This window comes from Myotis myotis, unplaced genomic scaffold, assembly GCF_014108235.1.
Source record: "Myotis myotis isolate mMyoMyo1 unplaced genomic scaffold, mMyoMyo1.p scaffold_m19_p_11, whole genome shotgun sequence".
Classification (NCBI taxonomy): domain Eukaryota; kingdom Metazoa; phylum Chordata; class Mammalia; order Chiroptera; family Vespertilionidae; genus Myotis; species Myotis myotis.
The window spans coordinates 73,211,920-73,230,281 of record NW_023416315.1 but is presented as its reverse complement, the minus strand read 5'-3'; the positions used below and the strand labels follow the sequence as shown (position 1 = coordinate 73,230,281).

Sequence of the window (18,362 nt, the reverse complement as noted above, 5' to 3'; positions counted from 1 at the left end):
AGGCACCATTTCCTCACTAATATGCAAATAAATGGCCTATATTTTTGGCATTACTTAAAGAAATATGTAATTCTAAGATCAAAACAAGCCAGAAATCTCTTCCAAAATGTTGGTAAATAAAACATATTCCAAAGGGCTAATATACTTCTCTAAATAACCTGGGATGCTAGAGAGGAAATTTTCTTGCTCCCCAAATCCTTGCTATGTGTTTTTTTAAAAATACACAAACAAACCCATATATTTCTTTTGAACATTAACTTTCACTAGTGCAAATGTAAGTTTCCTTTATTGTTAGTGTCTGGTTAAACAAGCTTCTGAGATGCCATTCTGACATGTGCTTTTCTGAGAAAAAGTTTAGGGTCAGTGTTGAATCATACTTCTCCCTTCCCCCCAAAAATAGCCTTGAGAATGTTCATGATTAATTTCCATTTCTATTCTTTTTAAAATTTTTTTTATTAGAGTTAACATACCTTATTATATTGATTTCTGGTGTACATCTGTGATTAGACATTACATAACTTACTAAGTGATCATCCCAATAAATCACATACCATACATACCTATTAAAAATATCATTGACTATATTCCCAATGCTGTACTTTATATCCCCATGACTGTTCTGTAACAACCAATTTGTACTTCTTAATCCCTTAACCTTTTTCACCCATACCCCCAAACACCCTCCCATCTGGCAACTGCCAAAATGTCCTCTACATCCATGAGTATGTTTCTGTTCTGCTTGTGTGTTTATTTTGTTTTTTAGTTTCAATTGTTGGAAGATATGTATTTTTTGCCATTTTGTTGTTCATATTTTTATCTTTTTGGTTCTTCTTAAAAAAGTCCCTTTAACATTTCACATAATACTCGTTTGGAGGTGATGAACTCCTTTAGCTTTTTCTTAGCTTGGAAGCTCTTTATCTGACCTTCAATTCTAAATGATAGCTTTTTAGGGTAGAGTAATCTTGGTTGTAGTCCCATGCTTTTCATCACTTTGAATATTTCTTGCCAATTTCTTCTGGCCTGCAAAGTTTCTGTTGAGAAATCAGCTGACAGTATAGGAGCTCCCTTGTGATAACTAACTGCTTTTCTCTTGCTGCTTCTTTCTTTGTCGTTAACCTTTGGCATTTTAATTATGATGTGTCCTGGTCCTGGGTGGGCTTTCTTTGGGTTCCTCTTGTTTGGGACTCTCTGAACTTCCTGGGCTTGTATTGTATGTCTTTTCCTGCACCAACTTAGGGAAGTTTGCTGTCATTATTTTTTCAAATACATGTTCAATCTCTTGCTCTCTCTCCCTTCTTATGATACCTCCATGATGCAAATGTTGGTATTCTTAAAGTTGTCCCAGAGGTTCCTTACACTATCTTCATTTTTTTAATTTATTTATTTTTGCTCTGAGTGGGTGTTTTTTGTTTTTTTTCTTACTATATTCCAAATTGCTAATTTGATTCTCAGTTTCATCTACTGTACTATTGATTCCCTGTAAATTATTCTTCATTTCAGTTAGTGTCACTTTCATTTCTGATAGGTCATTTTTTATGCTGTTGAAGTTCTAAGTTCACTGAGCATCCTTATAACCAGTGTTTTGAACTCTGCATCTAGTAGGTTGCTTACTTCCATTTTGTTTAGTTCTTTTTCTGTAATTTTGTTCCGTTCTTTCATTTGGGACTTGTTTCTTTGTCTATACTCATTTTGGCAGCATCTAAATCTTGTGGAGTGGCCTAATGTAGTAGGTGTTCTATAGGGTCCAGTGACAAGCCTCCTTGATCACCCAAGCAGGGCACTAAATGTGTGCCCTCTGTGTGGGCTATGTACACCCTCCTCTTGTAGCTGAGCTTAGATTGCTGTTGGCATGTCAATTGGAGGTATTTATCCCCAGGGTAATCAACTGCAAGGACTGGCTGGAGCAACCAACAACCACTTTCCAACTGTGGAGAATCAGCTGTGCAGGGGCCCATCACCCAGAGGAGGACTTACTTCAGCGGGCCTCTGGTGCCAATTGAGTCCACCCCGTGAGTGTGTAACTTATGCATGTGGTTGGGTGTTGCTTTAACATGGTCTGAAACTGTTCACTGAATGTGCTGGGTACAGACCAAGATCAGTCACTGCTTGTGTTCTTTCTGGGGCCACCTGGCTTAAGCTACAATGTGATCTGCAGATGGCCGCTAATTTTGCTGGACTTGGAGGTGCCCAGGTGAGGCCAAATGCTGGGAAAAAATGCTGGCTGCTACTAGTGCCAGGCCTGGGGCTACTTAGCTCGAGGTACAGGGCACACTGAGGCCAAATACTGCTTGTTTGAGAGATTTTAGGAAAATCTGAAGCATGAGCCAAGACAGGCCATTCATATGGAAAAGCCATTGGAAACTGCTTGGGTGGGCCCCAAAGTTGGGTAGGCCCCAAAGTTTGGTGGGGCTGGGTCTCAGGGAAACACCAGGGCAGGGCAAACAGTGTGAACCAGGTTGTTGGAATCTCAGATATGGAGCCCGCCTACTAGCCCTGTGGGGGTGAAGGGCTTATCAAAGAAACAATGGCCTCTGCCAGCACTTCTGTCTGGGATAAAGCTGACTCCTCCCCAGCCCTTGTCCTGATAACGGACTCCCCATTTGTCTCTAGTGATTTTTTGAGCTTCTGCCCCAGTGCTGAGGGAGTAAGTCTGAGTAAGTCTGTGCACAGGCCTTTAAAAGGAACTGCCTGGGACTCCAGCAGCCCTTGGTCTTCCTCAGCCTCAATCCCTGCTGGTATTTTACAGCCAGAAGTTATGGGGACTTTTCTTCCTGGCACTAGAACCCTGGGATGGGAGGCCTGGTATGACGCTGCGACCCTGATCTTTTCAGGTGGGACTTCTGCAGTGGACATATCCCTCCTGATTTTTATCTGCCACATGTGATTGTGGGACCAGCCTGTTCTGCTTCTTCACCCCTCCTACCAATCTCCATGTGGCTTCTTCTTTACTTCTCTAGTTGTAGGACTTCCATTCAGCCAGATTTTAGGCAGTTCTGGATGATGATTGTTCTGTATTTTAGTTGTAGTTTTATGTGGTTGTGGGAGGAAATGAAGATCACATTTACCTATGCCATCATCTTGACCAGAAGTCCCTTCTTTTGGATCTTGACATCAGTCGTGGACTTCCTATTTAAATATATAGTGCTCTACCAAGTTCTAGTTTGGCACTTTTTATCGGGTTGGTATTTGATATTTATAAATATAACTAGTTTTGATATATGATTATTTATATTTACATGAACTGGTATTTTCACAGGAAAGATTAGGAAAATTGTTTGTTACTTTGATTCAGATATACCTGGGGATTTATCCTGCTAGTCATCACATCATTTGATGCCCAAGAAAGAGCACCAAATTTGCAGTTCATTATGGCTTTAAGCTTTTTTTGTTTGTACCTAGATTTGAATATATGGACATGTCTATAGCCCAGGGGTGGGCAAACTTTTTGACTCGAGGGCCACAATGGGTTCTTAAACTGGACCGGAGGGCCGGAACAAAAGCATGGATGGAGTGTTTGTGTGAACTAATATAAATTCAAAGTAAACATCATTACGTAAAAGGGCACGGTCTTTTTTTTCAATAGTTTTATTCATTTCAAAGGGGCCAGATACGGCCCGCGGGCCATAGTTTGCCCAGGGCTGCTATAGCCCCTAACATAATAACCACTAATTATTGTAATTGAATGAACAGATAATAAGCTTTCCTTAAGACAGTTTGACTTTAGAAAAGCATATCTCATCCTAACAGTTTTCAGTCTAAGTAATAAAGGTTATCATTGCAAGCAGGAAGAACATTAAACATGTCCTTGGTGAAAAAAAGTAAGCAATTTGCTGAGGTGTACCAAGGGCATATATGAATTCAGAAACATTTGGCTCACTCTTGCTGAAATGTCTGGGATGCTTTCCCAGATAGGAACTTTAAGTAAGTTTTTCATAAAGCTAGAAACTTCTGAGAAAATGAATTCATCTTTCGGTGAACTACGGGCATAACTGTTCTCGTTCCCCTTCCACAGTCTTGTGAATATTCATAATGTGCATACATATATATCCCAACCAAGACTTATTTCTCCATGCAGATGTTTAATATATGTTGCAAACTTTGTAAGAAGTAATGAGATTCTCAGGAGGCTGCCCCTTTCCTTCGCTAGAAAATATGAAAAAAATGAAAGGAAACAAAAAGACTTTCGGAAACCTGGAATTAGGAAATAAAAGTGTAATATGAGTAGCATTCTAGAGGAAACACTTGTCCTGCATCCTATAAATTGCTTCAGAAACACAAGTTTAAAAGTGTCTAGTAGGAACTACTCCAGCGCCTCTCGAGCACATGAGCTATTTTTAAATCGTGTTCTCTTAAAAATTAAAAAGAGACAACTTATGAGGGTATGTTGATATCTTATTATTTATTTTGTTCATGTTAAAAGTATTTATCAATTCTAAAATTCTCAAAACACAGCTGAACTTTATCTTACCCCTTTGGCTTCCATAGTGTTCCAAGGGGAACAAAAAGGCAGGATTATTGAATGGAATTCAGGTCAGTTTTATTGCCATGGAAAAATGGCCAAAATGCACCAGCCACACCTGAAACCATTATCACTCCCATCACAGAAATTCTTGTGGGAAACAAGATAAAACTTGCCAACATAATCTTCTTCTAAGGGAAGCCAACTTTTACATTGGCCAAATTTCATAAAGATAAATACTTTCAAACCTCCTCTATTTACTTGCCTGTTTATCTTCTCTGGTTTTAAAAATCAAAATTATTTCAAGAATGAGACTACTCACATTCTCAGTTTTGTATACGTATTCATTCCACACACAAAAACAACACCTCAGATTGTTCCAGTAATCAGCATATAATCAGCATAGAGTGAGATACCTAGAGCCATTATTCACAGAAAAAAAACAAAATGACTTACAAGATCAAACTAGTTTGGAGAGACTCTAAGCAATAAAATGACTCCATTTTGTCCTGGCAAAGTTACTTGGCAAAACATCAGGTGACCTATCTAACAACTGCTTGGAACTGAGTTTTTATTTTTGGCATAAAGTTTGGTGAATAGACACATATTGTAGTTTTATTATTAACATGACTAATCAATCAGATCTTTATTGAGGGATTGTTGTGTGCTCTGGTGACAATGTTAAGAAAGATTCTGCAAATCACCCTACTCAGGGAGATAGATAACAGAAATCCAATTAGTGCCATTTGTGCCAATCACACCCAAGGACTGATGAAGTCAGAAAAATAAATCTCATTTAGGTGCATCGGCATAAAGCTGAGGAGTATTCTATGGGGACCCTCCGCTACGACCTCACCTAGAATTCTTGCCTTTGGGAAACAGTTCTCCGCCTCTGGAGCATGCCCTCACCTTCGCCCCTTCTTTCCTAGGCACACTGTGTCTGGAGCACATCTCCGCCCTTCCCTACCCCCTCTTCTTTGCTTTTCTCTCCCCTGAGCTCCAAGGGCTTTTTTTTTTTTTTACCTTTGTAACTTATTTCCTGAGCCCATGCAGCCTAGCTGGCTCACCTTTTCTACCTCTGTGACTTTCTAAATAAACGTTGTCTTATAATTGGGGGCGCGGGGGAGAAAGAAAGAAAGATGTGGCAGTAACTCCTCTGAGGCTTCTGCCCAGTCCTCAAGTGTGAGCACAGCCATGCTGAGGTTGTCGGGCCCTCCTTGTGCTTCCCTCCATGTGAAATCGTTTATAGTACCATTGAACCTCAACTTCCTGGTTCATGGGTCAACCTCAACCTCCTTGTTCATAGTTCACTGCTCAATCAATGAGTCACACCAGTGGCCAGTTGGTATTATTTCTTTTAAGTAGATATTTTGTCATTTTGTCCAAATAAAATACACTGTTTACAATTAATTTGAAAATGAAGAAGTCTACTTATTTTAGGTTTGGGACCATTTTGGTTATAAAATCTTCTCATAAACATATTGAAACCTTAAGTTTTATTTTAATTTTTTAAAATATTCCTGATTTTTTGTTATAGTATATGAATTATTTAGTACTTGTCATCTGAATTAATAAATAAAAAAGCATAATGTGTTTAAGACTGTTTTTCAAATATAAAAGGTCTGACTGTAAGAATTATACCATGTAAACATTTCATCTTCTCATGAAAGTGTTAAATATTGTAAGAAAACTGTCCTTTCTCATTCTTATCTTTATTATGATGTATTTATCGTAACATAGAAATTAATGAATGTGGATTGCTATCAACTATAAACACTTCTGTATATCAGCATTTATTGACCACCTACTGTATGCACATCACTACTGGCAAAATTTTAAGACATTGTTAACATTAAAGAATAACTATTTAAAAATTGCCTTCAAATCTGAGTCTTGTAATAGTGTAGATTTAAGTTATTTTTGTTTTACTGGGTTTATTAAAATTTTTAATTTTACCTATGTAAAAGCTCTTTACTGACAGACTTTACATTTTAAAATTATCCATGGCTGTTTTAAATTGTCTATGGTGATTTATAAGGTTGTAGTTAACTCATTTAAGAGACAATTATCTTTCTATATAAGGCATTTTTAAATAGCAAGATAGTGCTTGTCTTCTTTGTTATTCATCGGAGTGCAATTCACAAGCTGCATGGCAAAATGTGTATTATATAAATAAACTGGTTTACTATAAAAATAAGGGGGGGTTATATTACAGGACCAGACAAAGAGAGTGCTAGGGAAGGGTCTCCTAAATGTAGGGGTCCAGGAGGCTATCAGTCCGGGCTTGTTTATTTAAGATCACTCATGTTGCTTTCTCCCTCTGACATTTTGTGAAACACTAGCTATACGAACTCTATATACATCTTCTCATATTGAGGACATCCCTAAAGCCCTCTTTTGAGTCATCTAATAGTTTGCAGAGCACATCATTCTCACCTCTAAGTTATCTGTGCTTCACATATGAGGCTGTTTCTGGAAACTTATCTCAAGCCACAAATATCCCATTCATGCAATATTAGTGTTATTTTATCAGTTGTTCTCTAAGAACATAGTCCTATCTTCATAATGTAACCATTTTCTGTGTCACATTTGAAAGTGATTCGTAAAGGGTTTGTTTATAGTAACTTCCAACACTTAGATTTATGAAATTATACACCCACAAATGTCAAATATCTTAACCTCCTTAGAATTGATTGAAGTTGTTTTAGACTAATGCATAGTCCCTAAACTGCACATTATTATTCAAGATAAAGTAATTGAAAAAATGCCCTGTAATATGGAGACTTGTAAAGCCCCAAATTTGAGTAGAAAAAAAGACTTACAGTCTAGTTGGGACAAATAGTATTAAAAATTTAGTTAATTTTAAGCATATTAACTGGTATCTCCAACAGTATCATATAGAGAATTTGTTAACATGACAATTATTCCAGGAAAAAATAGAATCAGTACACTTTGGCCCAGTCTCCTACAAATGAGAATATTGAATAAAGGAATTTTTTAAATCCCCAAATCAGCAAAGATCCTGTCTCTAAAATTATAGTATACTTACTAAGAGAAGTAGAATAATACGTTTGGAAACATTTTTAACTTAATCAAAGTTGAAATTAAAAAGGATTCTCTCGCCCACAAAGTGCAATCATCATATCACACTGTTTTTTGTGCAATCTCATTATCAAAGTTTTGCTCTATCTGTAAGCCATTTGAAAGAGTAAAGGTAGACTTGCAGCAGATATTTTCGTCAACTTCTTGGTCATCTTCATGACCAGTTATTAATCAGTTAAGTGAAAAACGCATCATTTGGTGCCAGATACACCTGGAGAGCAGTCCTGGCCTACAAGCTGGGTGACTTCTGCCACATTACTTAACTTCTTTTTTTTTTTAAGATATATTTTATTGATTTTTTACAGAGAGGAAGAGAGAGGGGTAGAGAGTTAGAAACATCGATGAGAGAGAAACATTGATCAGCTGCCTCTTGCACACCCCCTACTGGGGATGTGCCCTCAACCAAGGTACATGCCCTTGACCAGAATCGAACCTGGGACCCTCGAGTCCACAGTCTGACGCCCTATCTACTGAGCCAAACCAGTTAGGGCACATTACTTAACTTCTTAGTGCCTCAATCTCTTCATTTGTAACATGCAGATAACAACACATACTTCACCTGGTTTTGTGAAAATCTGGGATAATGTATATAAGGTACCTGGCACAATAAGATGACCATAATTTAGCTCTTTGGAGACAGCATGGCCTAATGCAACAAGACTGAAGTCAAAGAGATCTGGGTTCAAATCTGTACCCCACCGTTTTCTCTTTGGCCATGAGAGCATTAATTAAAATCTCTGAACCTGTTTTCTTCCATGCAGGACTATTGTGTGGACAAGTGCAACAATGTTTGTAAAAGATCTAAACTTAGTTCATTGCACATAATAAATAACAGCTATTATTGTAAGAAATACTTATATGAAGAAAGGCAGATTCCAATTATTGAATTGTGTTTGGAAGAGGCACACTCTGATTTTATTGATCATGAGGGTCTTTCTCTTCTGTACCAACCTGTTATGAGTGACCCACCTCCATAATGTTTAATTTGTGCAAGTCCTTCTTATAACTCAACAGAAAGAAAAAAAAGGAGAGGTGGGAATTGGTGGTGTTTTGGGGATGGAGACAGAGACAGTTGAATCAGAAATGTACTATAGTCGAGCTAGAAGGTATAAAGTCTACTGCTTGCTCCCCAACTTCCACTTCCAAGCACTATAATCTACTCTGCTTATGTAATTTAAGTTATACTGTGCATTAAAGAACTTGCAGATAATGAGTTTTAGAAAAACTTAAACTCACAGGTTGTTTTTATCAAGCTTTCTTGTTTGTAATTATCATTTATACTCAAGTGCAAAAAGTAGCCAACTGCTTCCCAAAATAAAGGAAACTTAAAGTAGTAATTTTCCATCTCCCTCTGAAGGAGTGGCAAAGTTAAAGGGTCACCGCTCAGAACCATCAAAGGAAGACAGCACAGTGATTAGAACAATTTTGTATGAAAACAAAATCAAAACAAGATGCAAACAAGGAACAATAGGAATAGGCAGAAACACACACAGTGATGTTTCTTTATTACTATTATACAAAGATGATAGATGAGTAAAATTGGGTTACATTTAAATTGTAATGGAAGAAAATAATTGCAGCCTTCTATCAGGAAACCACAAGGACCATTATTGATCTGTCATCCTCAGGACATGTCTCATAATATTTAATAAAATAAACAAAGATGTATAACTCTTTATGGGCCCTATATCTATAATCTCCCACACCCAAACATTTGAACAGAGAAGATGGAATCAATGTTGCAAATAACATCCATGTAATTATACTGGTTTTGACATGCCTTATTTAAGCAACCCAGTATCTCCAGAAAATGCAGTTTGTATTAGGGATGAAAAATGTGAAGTTCGATTTCAGGGTTTTTTTTCTTCTTGTGCTCCGAAATGAGAGGATGTTATCCTATATGAAAAATGTTATTGAGGATTCTTTATTCTAGACACTAAATATCTTGGAGATGCCAAATGTAATAGCTTAGCTACCAAAGCAAAACCTTGCAAGGAAGAAAATTCTTGAGGTATAAGGATTCAGTATACTTTTTAAAAAATTCTAAGTAGAAATTCATTCATTGGACTTGATTCCTCTCCTTTTGTGAACTCTTCTTTACTCTCTGCCAGGCTTAGGGAGTCACTGCTCCCTAACCTACTTACTTGAACTTTCCATGCTACCCTCCTATGAAAAGTAGCATATTGCATTATTTTTTTTTAATATATTTTATTGATTTTTCACAGAGAGGAAGGGAGAGAGATAGAGAGTTAGAAACATCGATGAGAGAGAAACATCGATCAGCTGCCTCCTGCACATCTCCTACTGGGGATGTGCCCGCAACCCAGGTACATGCCCTTGACCGGAATCGAACCTGGGACCTTTCAGTCCGCAGGCCGACGCTCTATCCACCGAGCCAAACCGGTTTCGGCATTGCATTATTTTATTAAAAAGAATTTTAAATTATGTTCTTTCTAGAGTTTTGTAACACTCTCTGAGATCACTGGGCACACCCTGGGTATTAGAAAATGCGTTACTGAGTGAACCACTGATGCCTTTGCTTTTTTCTCTTTTCCTCCTAAGCAGTCTTTAAACCATTTCATAGCTTATTCACAGGTCTACCCTAAGAAAGAATGAAAAAGCAAAGGTATGATCTATACTAATAAAAAGGTAATATGCTAATTAGACCAGAAGACCTTCCAGATGTCCTTCTGGACAAAGCCATAGTGGCAGGGTCGAGGCAGAGGCAGTTAGGGGTGATCAGGCCAGGAGGAGGGGGGGGCAGTTGGAGGTGAGCAGGCTGGCAGTGGGGGGCAGTTGGGAGCGAGCAGGCCGGCGTGGGGGGGGAGTTGGGGGGCGAGCAGGCCAGCAGGGGGGGCAGTTGGGGGCAAGTAGGCCGGCAGGCAGAGTAGTTAGGGGCAATCAGGCAGGCAGGCAGGTGAGCGGTTAGGAGCCAGTGGTCCCGGATTGCGAGAGGGTGCACTGGGCCACTAGTGTTTTTATAAGCTAACAGCAAAGAAAAGCAGTTAATTCGGAAACTCACTAAAAATGTAGGTGGGCTTTATCTGTGAATCATATTGACTCATAATGTGATTGATAGTGTTTCCCCTGTATGAGCAATTAAAATTTAACTATGCCATATACATAAAATGAATTCTTCATTCTTCTTAATGTCTTTTAAAGCAGGAGGTATGATCTGTGTTTTATTTAAGTAGTTGGTCTCTACATGAAGATTCATTTGGTAAAATCAGTGTAGCAAACAATGAGTTCATACAAAAAAAAATCTTAGAGTTGGTGTTTGAAATGCTGACATGTTAATAAAACTTTGAAGACACAGATCGAATATGTGATATTTTTATTGCAATGCGACCACATGATTAGACTTCTGAAAGCATGTGGGATCCGGCATTTTTATGAGAATATTAACCTCCTTGAGTAATAATGGATTTTTTAGCTAAGAATACTTCAGAACTCTCTCTTAACAATGGCCACCCTACTCTGCCTCCTTATCTCTTCATTCTAATTTTAAAAAATAAGCATCTATCAGAATTTGGATAGAAAAGCCAACGGAATTTTTGCCGTTGCTTACTCATGGATGGGCACAGATACTGAGTCAGTGGGCACACGGAGTCCAGAATGACTCAGGGCTTAGATATGTGCTGCAAGCCACGTCTCCAGTAGCCAGGGAGGGCTGTCAAGGGCTCATTTATGAGGGAAATAAAACCAATGGTTCAGCTATTCTTGAAGTAAAACTCCCCCTGATTTTTTTTTTTTAATAATAGTGAATGTGATGATTCTAGGATCCCAGCTGGATACATTCCAGTCTGCTAATTATATATTTTTTTTCCAGCTAACATATTCCAGGCAGGTTCCTTTGCATGTGAATTACTTGCTGAGTAGTGTTGACTTCCTATCCTGGGAAGAGGCATAGTACACGTCACCCTAGACCAGTGGTCGGCAAACTCATTAGTCAACAGAGCCGAATATCAACAGTACAACGATTGAAATTTCTTTTGAGAGCCAAATTTTTTAAACTTAAACTATATAGGTAGGTACATTGTTATTAACTTAATTAGGGTACTCCTAAGCTGGCCTTTGCTAAAAACATCCTCAGTCTGATTAAGGTACATTTGCTGAAGTTGACCCCTTCCAACTCTCCCATCCACACTCCTCTTGTATACTTATTTTGTCTATCTCCTTTCGTTCGTCCTCTCTATATGTCCAAACCATCTCAACATACCTTTCTCAATCCTTGACACTACATCTTCTTTCACTCCACAACGTTCCCTAAAATTAACTTAATAAACTTTAAAGTTTTAAGTCAACTTCGCACTGTACGTGCACACCCACACGTGGTATTTTGAGGAAGAGCCACACTCAAGGGTCCAAAGAGCCGCATGTGGCTCGCGAGCCGCGATTTGCTGACCACTGCCCTAGACCTTGGGTAACATGGGAGCAGATGAAGTTTGTCCACCTTCTCTCCTTCAAAAATAGTCTCTAGTGTTTCAGCACGAGGACAGAAAAATGTCTTACAAATGCACGCTATCATAGAATAAAGGCTATTGTAAACATTCTTGATGTTCACATGTAGGGGAAAACAGTTTATGAATAGAATAAATATTTTTGTGAATTCTAACTAAAGTCTGACATTAGTTGTCTTATTTGGGTAAATCACCAAAATGTGTATTAATCAGAGGACAATAAAATGGTAGGGGATATTTCAAATTGTGTTCTAGATAAAAGGGGTAAATTGAGGTCAGTTTTGATTTGTAAAGCTTTCTTTTCTATAACTGAATTTATGAAAATTAAGTTTGCTGAGTTGTCATTTCAAAATACATGTATTATTCATAATTTGCTAGAATTTGTGTCTATGTATCAGAAAAGTGTAAATCTGTATGACATTAAATTTTCTAATGACATTTTAAATTTAAAATCGTATTGACACTTGCCCATAGTCACAGCCAATAGTTCATTGAAGGCCTGGAGTGGGGTGGGAACCAGGTGGAGATGGGCAAAGGGGGAAGAAAGGAGGGTCATCTGTAATAATTTCAACAATGAAGACAAAAAGTAAAATAGTTCAGATTTTTTTAATCCTATTAACACTTTCATCTAGAAACTAGTCTACTAACTAAACTATAGGTGAATTGCTGTTCAGGAAATAGGAATAAATGCAAAGATTAAATTAGTCATTTAGCCAAATGAATCAGTAGTATTTAGTGCTAATGCACTAAGTAGATTACTCACACTAATGCAGTGGCAGTCAATAGCAAAACTGAGTGTCTTTAAGAATTATATTGACAATAAAATGTGCAATATTTTCCATTTATTTTAAGCTAATTATATTATAGTCTTGTTTTTTCATCTTGTTAGTTTAAACCAAATGCTAGAAGCCTAACCATCTTATTTAGTGCATAAAATGACCAAAAATTTATAATCATTGTTTTCAAACAAGAGACAGAGGAAAGGATTTAATCACACAACCAAGATTCAACAAGAAATTCAACAGATATTTATTGAGTGCCTAACCCTGTTGGTATTTGGTGAATGAGATAGGCATGGTTCTTGTCTTTCTGAAGCAAACAGATTAGGGTAGGAGATTACTGTAAGTGATCAGTCACCCCAATAAACAAATACATCATGATGATTTATGAAATGCAGTGTGAGGGGAATACCTGTGAATACAAGTAAGGAAGAATATGTTAATTTGGTAATATAGTCACAATAGGCCACCCTGAAGAGGTGAAAATTAACTTTGCATAAGGCTAAAAGGTAACTTATATGAAGCTCAAAATTTTAAGAAAAAACAACATATTTTTAGAACATGGGCAAGTCCACAGCCAGTATTTAATAAACTAGTAATGCTTGCCTATTTCACAAGCTTTAGGTGTTAACTACATGTTGCTTCATTTATCCAGCTTTATTTCTTTTAACATATTTTATTGATTTTTTACAGAGAGGAAGGGAGAGGGATAAAGAGTTAGAAACATCAATGAGAGAGAAACATGGATGAGCTGCCTCCTGCACACCCTCTACTGGGGATGTGCCCACAACCAGGGTACATGCCCTTGACCCGAATGGAACCTGGGACACTTCAGTCTGCAGGCCGACGCTCTATCCACTGAGCCAAACCGGTCAGGGCTATTCAGCTTTTAAAATAGGTTCTAGTCATGAGTGTATATTACTTTATACTTACACATAATATATCACAAGTAGAACTATGTTGGAGAATTTAACATTTTTAACAGTTCTATTTTACTATAAACAAACTGTCTTTTCTTTGATTTCTAAATGGGTTAAATTACTTTTCATTAAGTGATTTTTAATGTGAAGAAAATAATTCTAGAAGCTGCAGGCATTATTTAGGTAGTGCTTGTTCTCCTGCCTCTCTTATCAGCTTCTTTGAAAATAGATATTTCTTATGTCAGTCCAAGTTATTTTTCTCTTATCCCCCCCTCCCCGCCACCTTCCTTTCTTCTGTGGCTAACACTGGGACCCTATTTGTCAGAAGAACCTGTGTTTCTTGGGAGTGGAAGGGATTATCCTGTTACCTACCAGTAAGTCTATGACAAAGTGAACTATAAGATCCTGAGAACACAAAAAATAAGCTCTTTTGAAATTATCGAAATTATCGAATTCAAGGGAATGTGATGCTGAGGTGGGCCCCAGACATATTCTCTTTCTGCCTCTGTGCACTGTGCTCTGCACAACTGAATCCATTTTAGAGGATTTCCTTCTCATGTGAATCATGTAGCCTAGAGGGTCATGTGGGAGACAAGTGTTCCAGGGACTGGAGGATGTCACGAACACCTACTGAATGTATAGAGGCATTCTCTCTAGTGTGTGCCATGGTTATGTTGTTCTAACGAATCTCTAGCTGCAGACACATTTTGCATTTCTCATTTTAATCATATATATATATATATATATATATATATATATATATTTATTTATTTATTCATATATATTTAATCATGCAAATATTTAAATAAGTGTTAGGTCCTAGAGGGAAGGCAGTTTGTTATGCTTCTTTATACCTAAGCCTATGACCATAGACAATAGTGTTTCTTTTACTTGACAAAAAAAAAAATTTGTCTTCCAAAAGAAATCTGTATATTTACACAGCAAACAGAGACCATCTGAATTGCTAAAGTATTTGAATAAAAGTTCTTGATAAACTCTACAAATGTGTTTTTATGACGGTCATAAAAGGCATTGTTTTTGTCATCTCCACAAGCTACAAAGCTTTAAAAAAAAAAAAGGCTGAGGAATCAAAGGAAATATTTAACTCCTGTATTTGCTTTGTTTACTTTTGTTTGGCCAAGAAAGAAGTGGAGTTTGCCAAGGGAAAAGATGAGGGGATGGGAGGTGTTTAATCTTCAAGGTTTATTCCCGTGCCTGTAAGTCAGAGAGGTCACTGGCTAGCTAGCCCCTTGCTGAAGGCTATAAATACAGACAAAGGTCTGTTTATTTTCCAGTAAGGTGTCCAAAATCTTGGATGTAAGAGATTGTTTATAAGAATACAGTGTGTGTAAGAGTTATACAAAACTTCAAAATATATAATAAGGAGGTGAGGTTATTTTTTCATATATTCACTAATATGAGAAGGTATAAGACTCTGGAGATGTTCTAAAGTGCAATAATAAACATGAATATGAGGTCAAATTATGTGATTCTGGTACTTGAGGAACTGATTTAAATGAATAAAGATGAGGAATTTATAATAGAATAGAATATATCTGATGATTCATTAAATGTAAACTTGTTTGTGGCTACAACATCATGGTAAACAGGACTCCGTAACTGCATTAATAAGAGTAATCAAGAAATATTTTTAATTTAAATATTTCTAGTTACTTTGGGTGTTTCTAGACCTGATATGGAAAGAAACTTATTCTCAACTAAACTCACTCTCATTTCAGAAGAGACATAGAAAGTTCTTGATTTCACATAGAATTGGCAGACAAAGCACAAGATCAGTTCTGTTACTGGCCCAATATTAAGGACATCAGTGTTTGCAGAATGATGAGTGGTGGCTGCCAGCCCCTACTGCCCCTGAGGGCTTCTCCACCTCCCCCTGCTCCTGAGGGGCGATCGGGGCAGCAGCCACCACTTCCACCCACTGATGGCACCGGCCCTGCTCGCACCTGCTGCTGGCGCTGGCTCCAATCATTCCGTGCTGTCAGAAGGTGCGAGCGGGGCTGGCATTGTCAGTGCGTGGGAGTGGCAGTGGAGGAAGCGGGGCTGCAGGCAAACGGGACTGGGGGCCACGGCAGGAGGAGCCGGGTGGGGGCACAGAAAATGGACCGAGACCCACTCCTGATGGCGCTGAGCAATTGGGAACGGTGCAGGGCACCAGCAGCGGGTGCAAGCGCCAGGCAGGACCATGGCGTGCAGGAGCAAAGAATTTTCAGTAACAATCAGAGGCTCACTCCTATAACAGCGACTGGTACCCCGCCTTGGTCTGGTGCTCTGGCTCACCTCCACCATCCCACTGCAGCCAACACCCACCATGTTCCATGTGTTCCCCCTGGTGGTCAGCATACATCATAGAGACCGGTTGTTCAGTTCCACCATTCAGTCAATTTGCATATTAGCCTTTTATTATATAGGATAGTAATTCAGTATTTGTGTGAGCTTTACAGAATTTTCTGAGACCTTGGAACCAGCTATAATGACAAACTCCCAGTACTTTACTTAATACTTTGTATGCTAGAACTAGTTAAGAAACAGACAAATTTTCTGTTTTCTCTGCCAATTTGTAATAAAATCTCTGTTCCAGTGAGTGACCAGGCAGTTATTTTAATAACAATATTAATATAGTTTTATTCTACCTCTTTTGCTACTAGCAAGTCTTTCATTTTATAACTTTCATTCTAAATTCTGGATAAATCACAAGTTAAACTGAACTATTATTTGTTTAATGCTCTGTTTCCTTCTAACTTTACTCTTGTCTATCAACCTCAACCCAGTTCCCCAGTGGCTCAAGAAACCCTCAGTCGGGATTAAGTAATAGTTTACATAACCTCTCTCATTCATTAACCCATGTTGACATTCTGTGTAACAGCCTTATTTCAGACTTTCTTAAGCACCTTATCCAGCTGCGGGTTTGGGTGCAACTAAGAACACCTATTTAATCAAGAAACTTAATGCTTCCAAAGAACCATCCAGCCTACCTCAACCTTCTCATTTAGTCTGCTTCTATTCCTTCTTCAGGATAAAACCTGGTCTTATTAATAGTAAATATGAAGTTTAAAAATCTTCACTTCTCCTCTCCTTCTGCATATACACAAAGCAGAAACAGAAAATTGTATGTTACCATTCCAGACAGGTTTTGTATTATTAGTGTAATGAAAATGATGCCAGTAAGATGAAACTAGATCTCCTTGACTCCATCCTCATCCTCAACCAATCTATTTGTTTCCATACTGCTGCTAGAGTAAGTAATCTTTTCCAAAAACAAATTAATTTGTGTAACTGTATTCTTTAACATACTTTGAGGGCACACCAATGGTTTCAGAGTAAAATCCATACTCTTTACTAGTCCTGTATAATAAAGATGTAATATGCAAATGGTCGTTATGCCATGAAGCATAATGATCAACCACGTAACAACTGGATCACGGATCAGCAGGAGGGTGGGACAGCGAGCTACAAGTGGGCAGCGGAGAGCTACAGGATGGCGCCAGGGCAGCAAGCTATGAGGGGAGAGCGGGTGGTGGAGGGAGCTACAAGAGGGCAGGGCAGCGGGCGGAGAGCTACTGGAGGGTGGCAGCGAGCTACTGGCAAGCTACTGGAGCACAGATTCATGCGCAGGGCTACTAGTAGTATGATATTCAAGGAATTTCTTTCCTTGGCCCTGGCTGTTTCTTGGTCCTCCTCACACCTAGTGGTATGCTAATAAATGTTTAACAGGGGGGAAGAGGAATCATAAGCCCCTGATTTGTAGTGTTCACAAATTTCTATGGTAGAAATACCTCATCAAGCCAATTTCAAGCTACCAAGGTAGAGTCACTAAACAAGAATTAGAAAGAAATGTTCATAGTCGACTCTATAATCTGGTACAAGATAGCTCAAGCACACCTTATCCATCTCTCAACCTATGATTTTTTTCTGTGCCCTTGACTGGGAATCAAACCCTTTGGTGTGTGGGCCAATGCTCTAACCACTTAGCAACACTGGATAGGGCCTATCCTCATTCTTTTTGCTGCTCTGATTGAATGGGGTGTTTTTTGTTGTTTTTTTTTTACCTTTTCTTCCATTCAATCCTCTGCTTCATCCAATCCACTGTTTATTCCTTTCAGTGTATCTTTGATGTCAGATATTGTGTTCTTCATTTCATATGATGCTTTCTATGTCTTTTTCCATGCTGTTGTAGTTCTCACTAAGTTCTTCGAGCATCCTTATAACCATTACTTTGAACTCCATGTCTGATAAATGAGTTGGCTTCATTTCATTTAGCTCTTTTTCTGGGGAGTTCTCATGTTCTTTTATTTGGGGTCTATTTGTCTTCCCATTTTGGCTGCCTCTTTGTATTTGTTCCTATATATTACATAGATCTGCTGTGACTCCCAGTCTTCATGGGATGCCCTTACGTGGTAGGTGTCCTGTGGGACTCGGTGGTGCGGTCTCCTTGGTCTCCTGAGCTGGGTGCTCTAGGAATGTCCCTTGTGTGGGTTATGTGGGCCCTCCTGTTGTAATTTAGTCTTGGTTTCTGTTGGCCTGTTTGTGTCTGGGATCAACCCTCAGGCTGGCTTACTGTGAGGCTCAAATCCAACCACAGTGTGCAAGCTCTTTTGCAGGTGTTGACCAAAAAACAGAAAAA

The 18,362-nt window shown here is 38.4% G+C and overlaps 1 protein-coding gene across 9 annotated transcripts in view; it reads left to right on the top strand.

Moving 5' to 3' along the window:
• The window catches only part of MET (MET proto-oncogene, receptor tyrosine kinase), a 144,321-nt gene that overhangs the window by 44,862 nt on the left and 81,097 nt on the right, over positions 1 to 18,362 (top strand). The gene's annotated exons all lie outside the window — the stretch shown is intronic.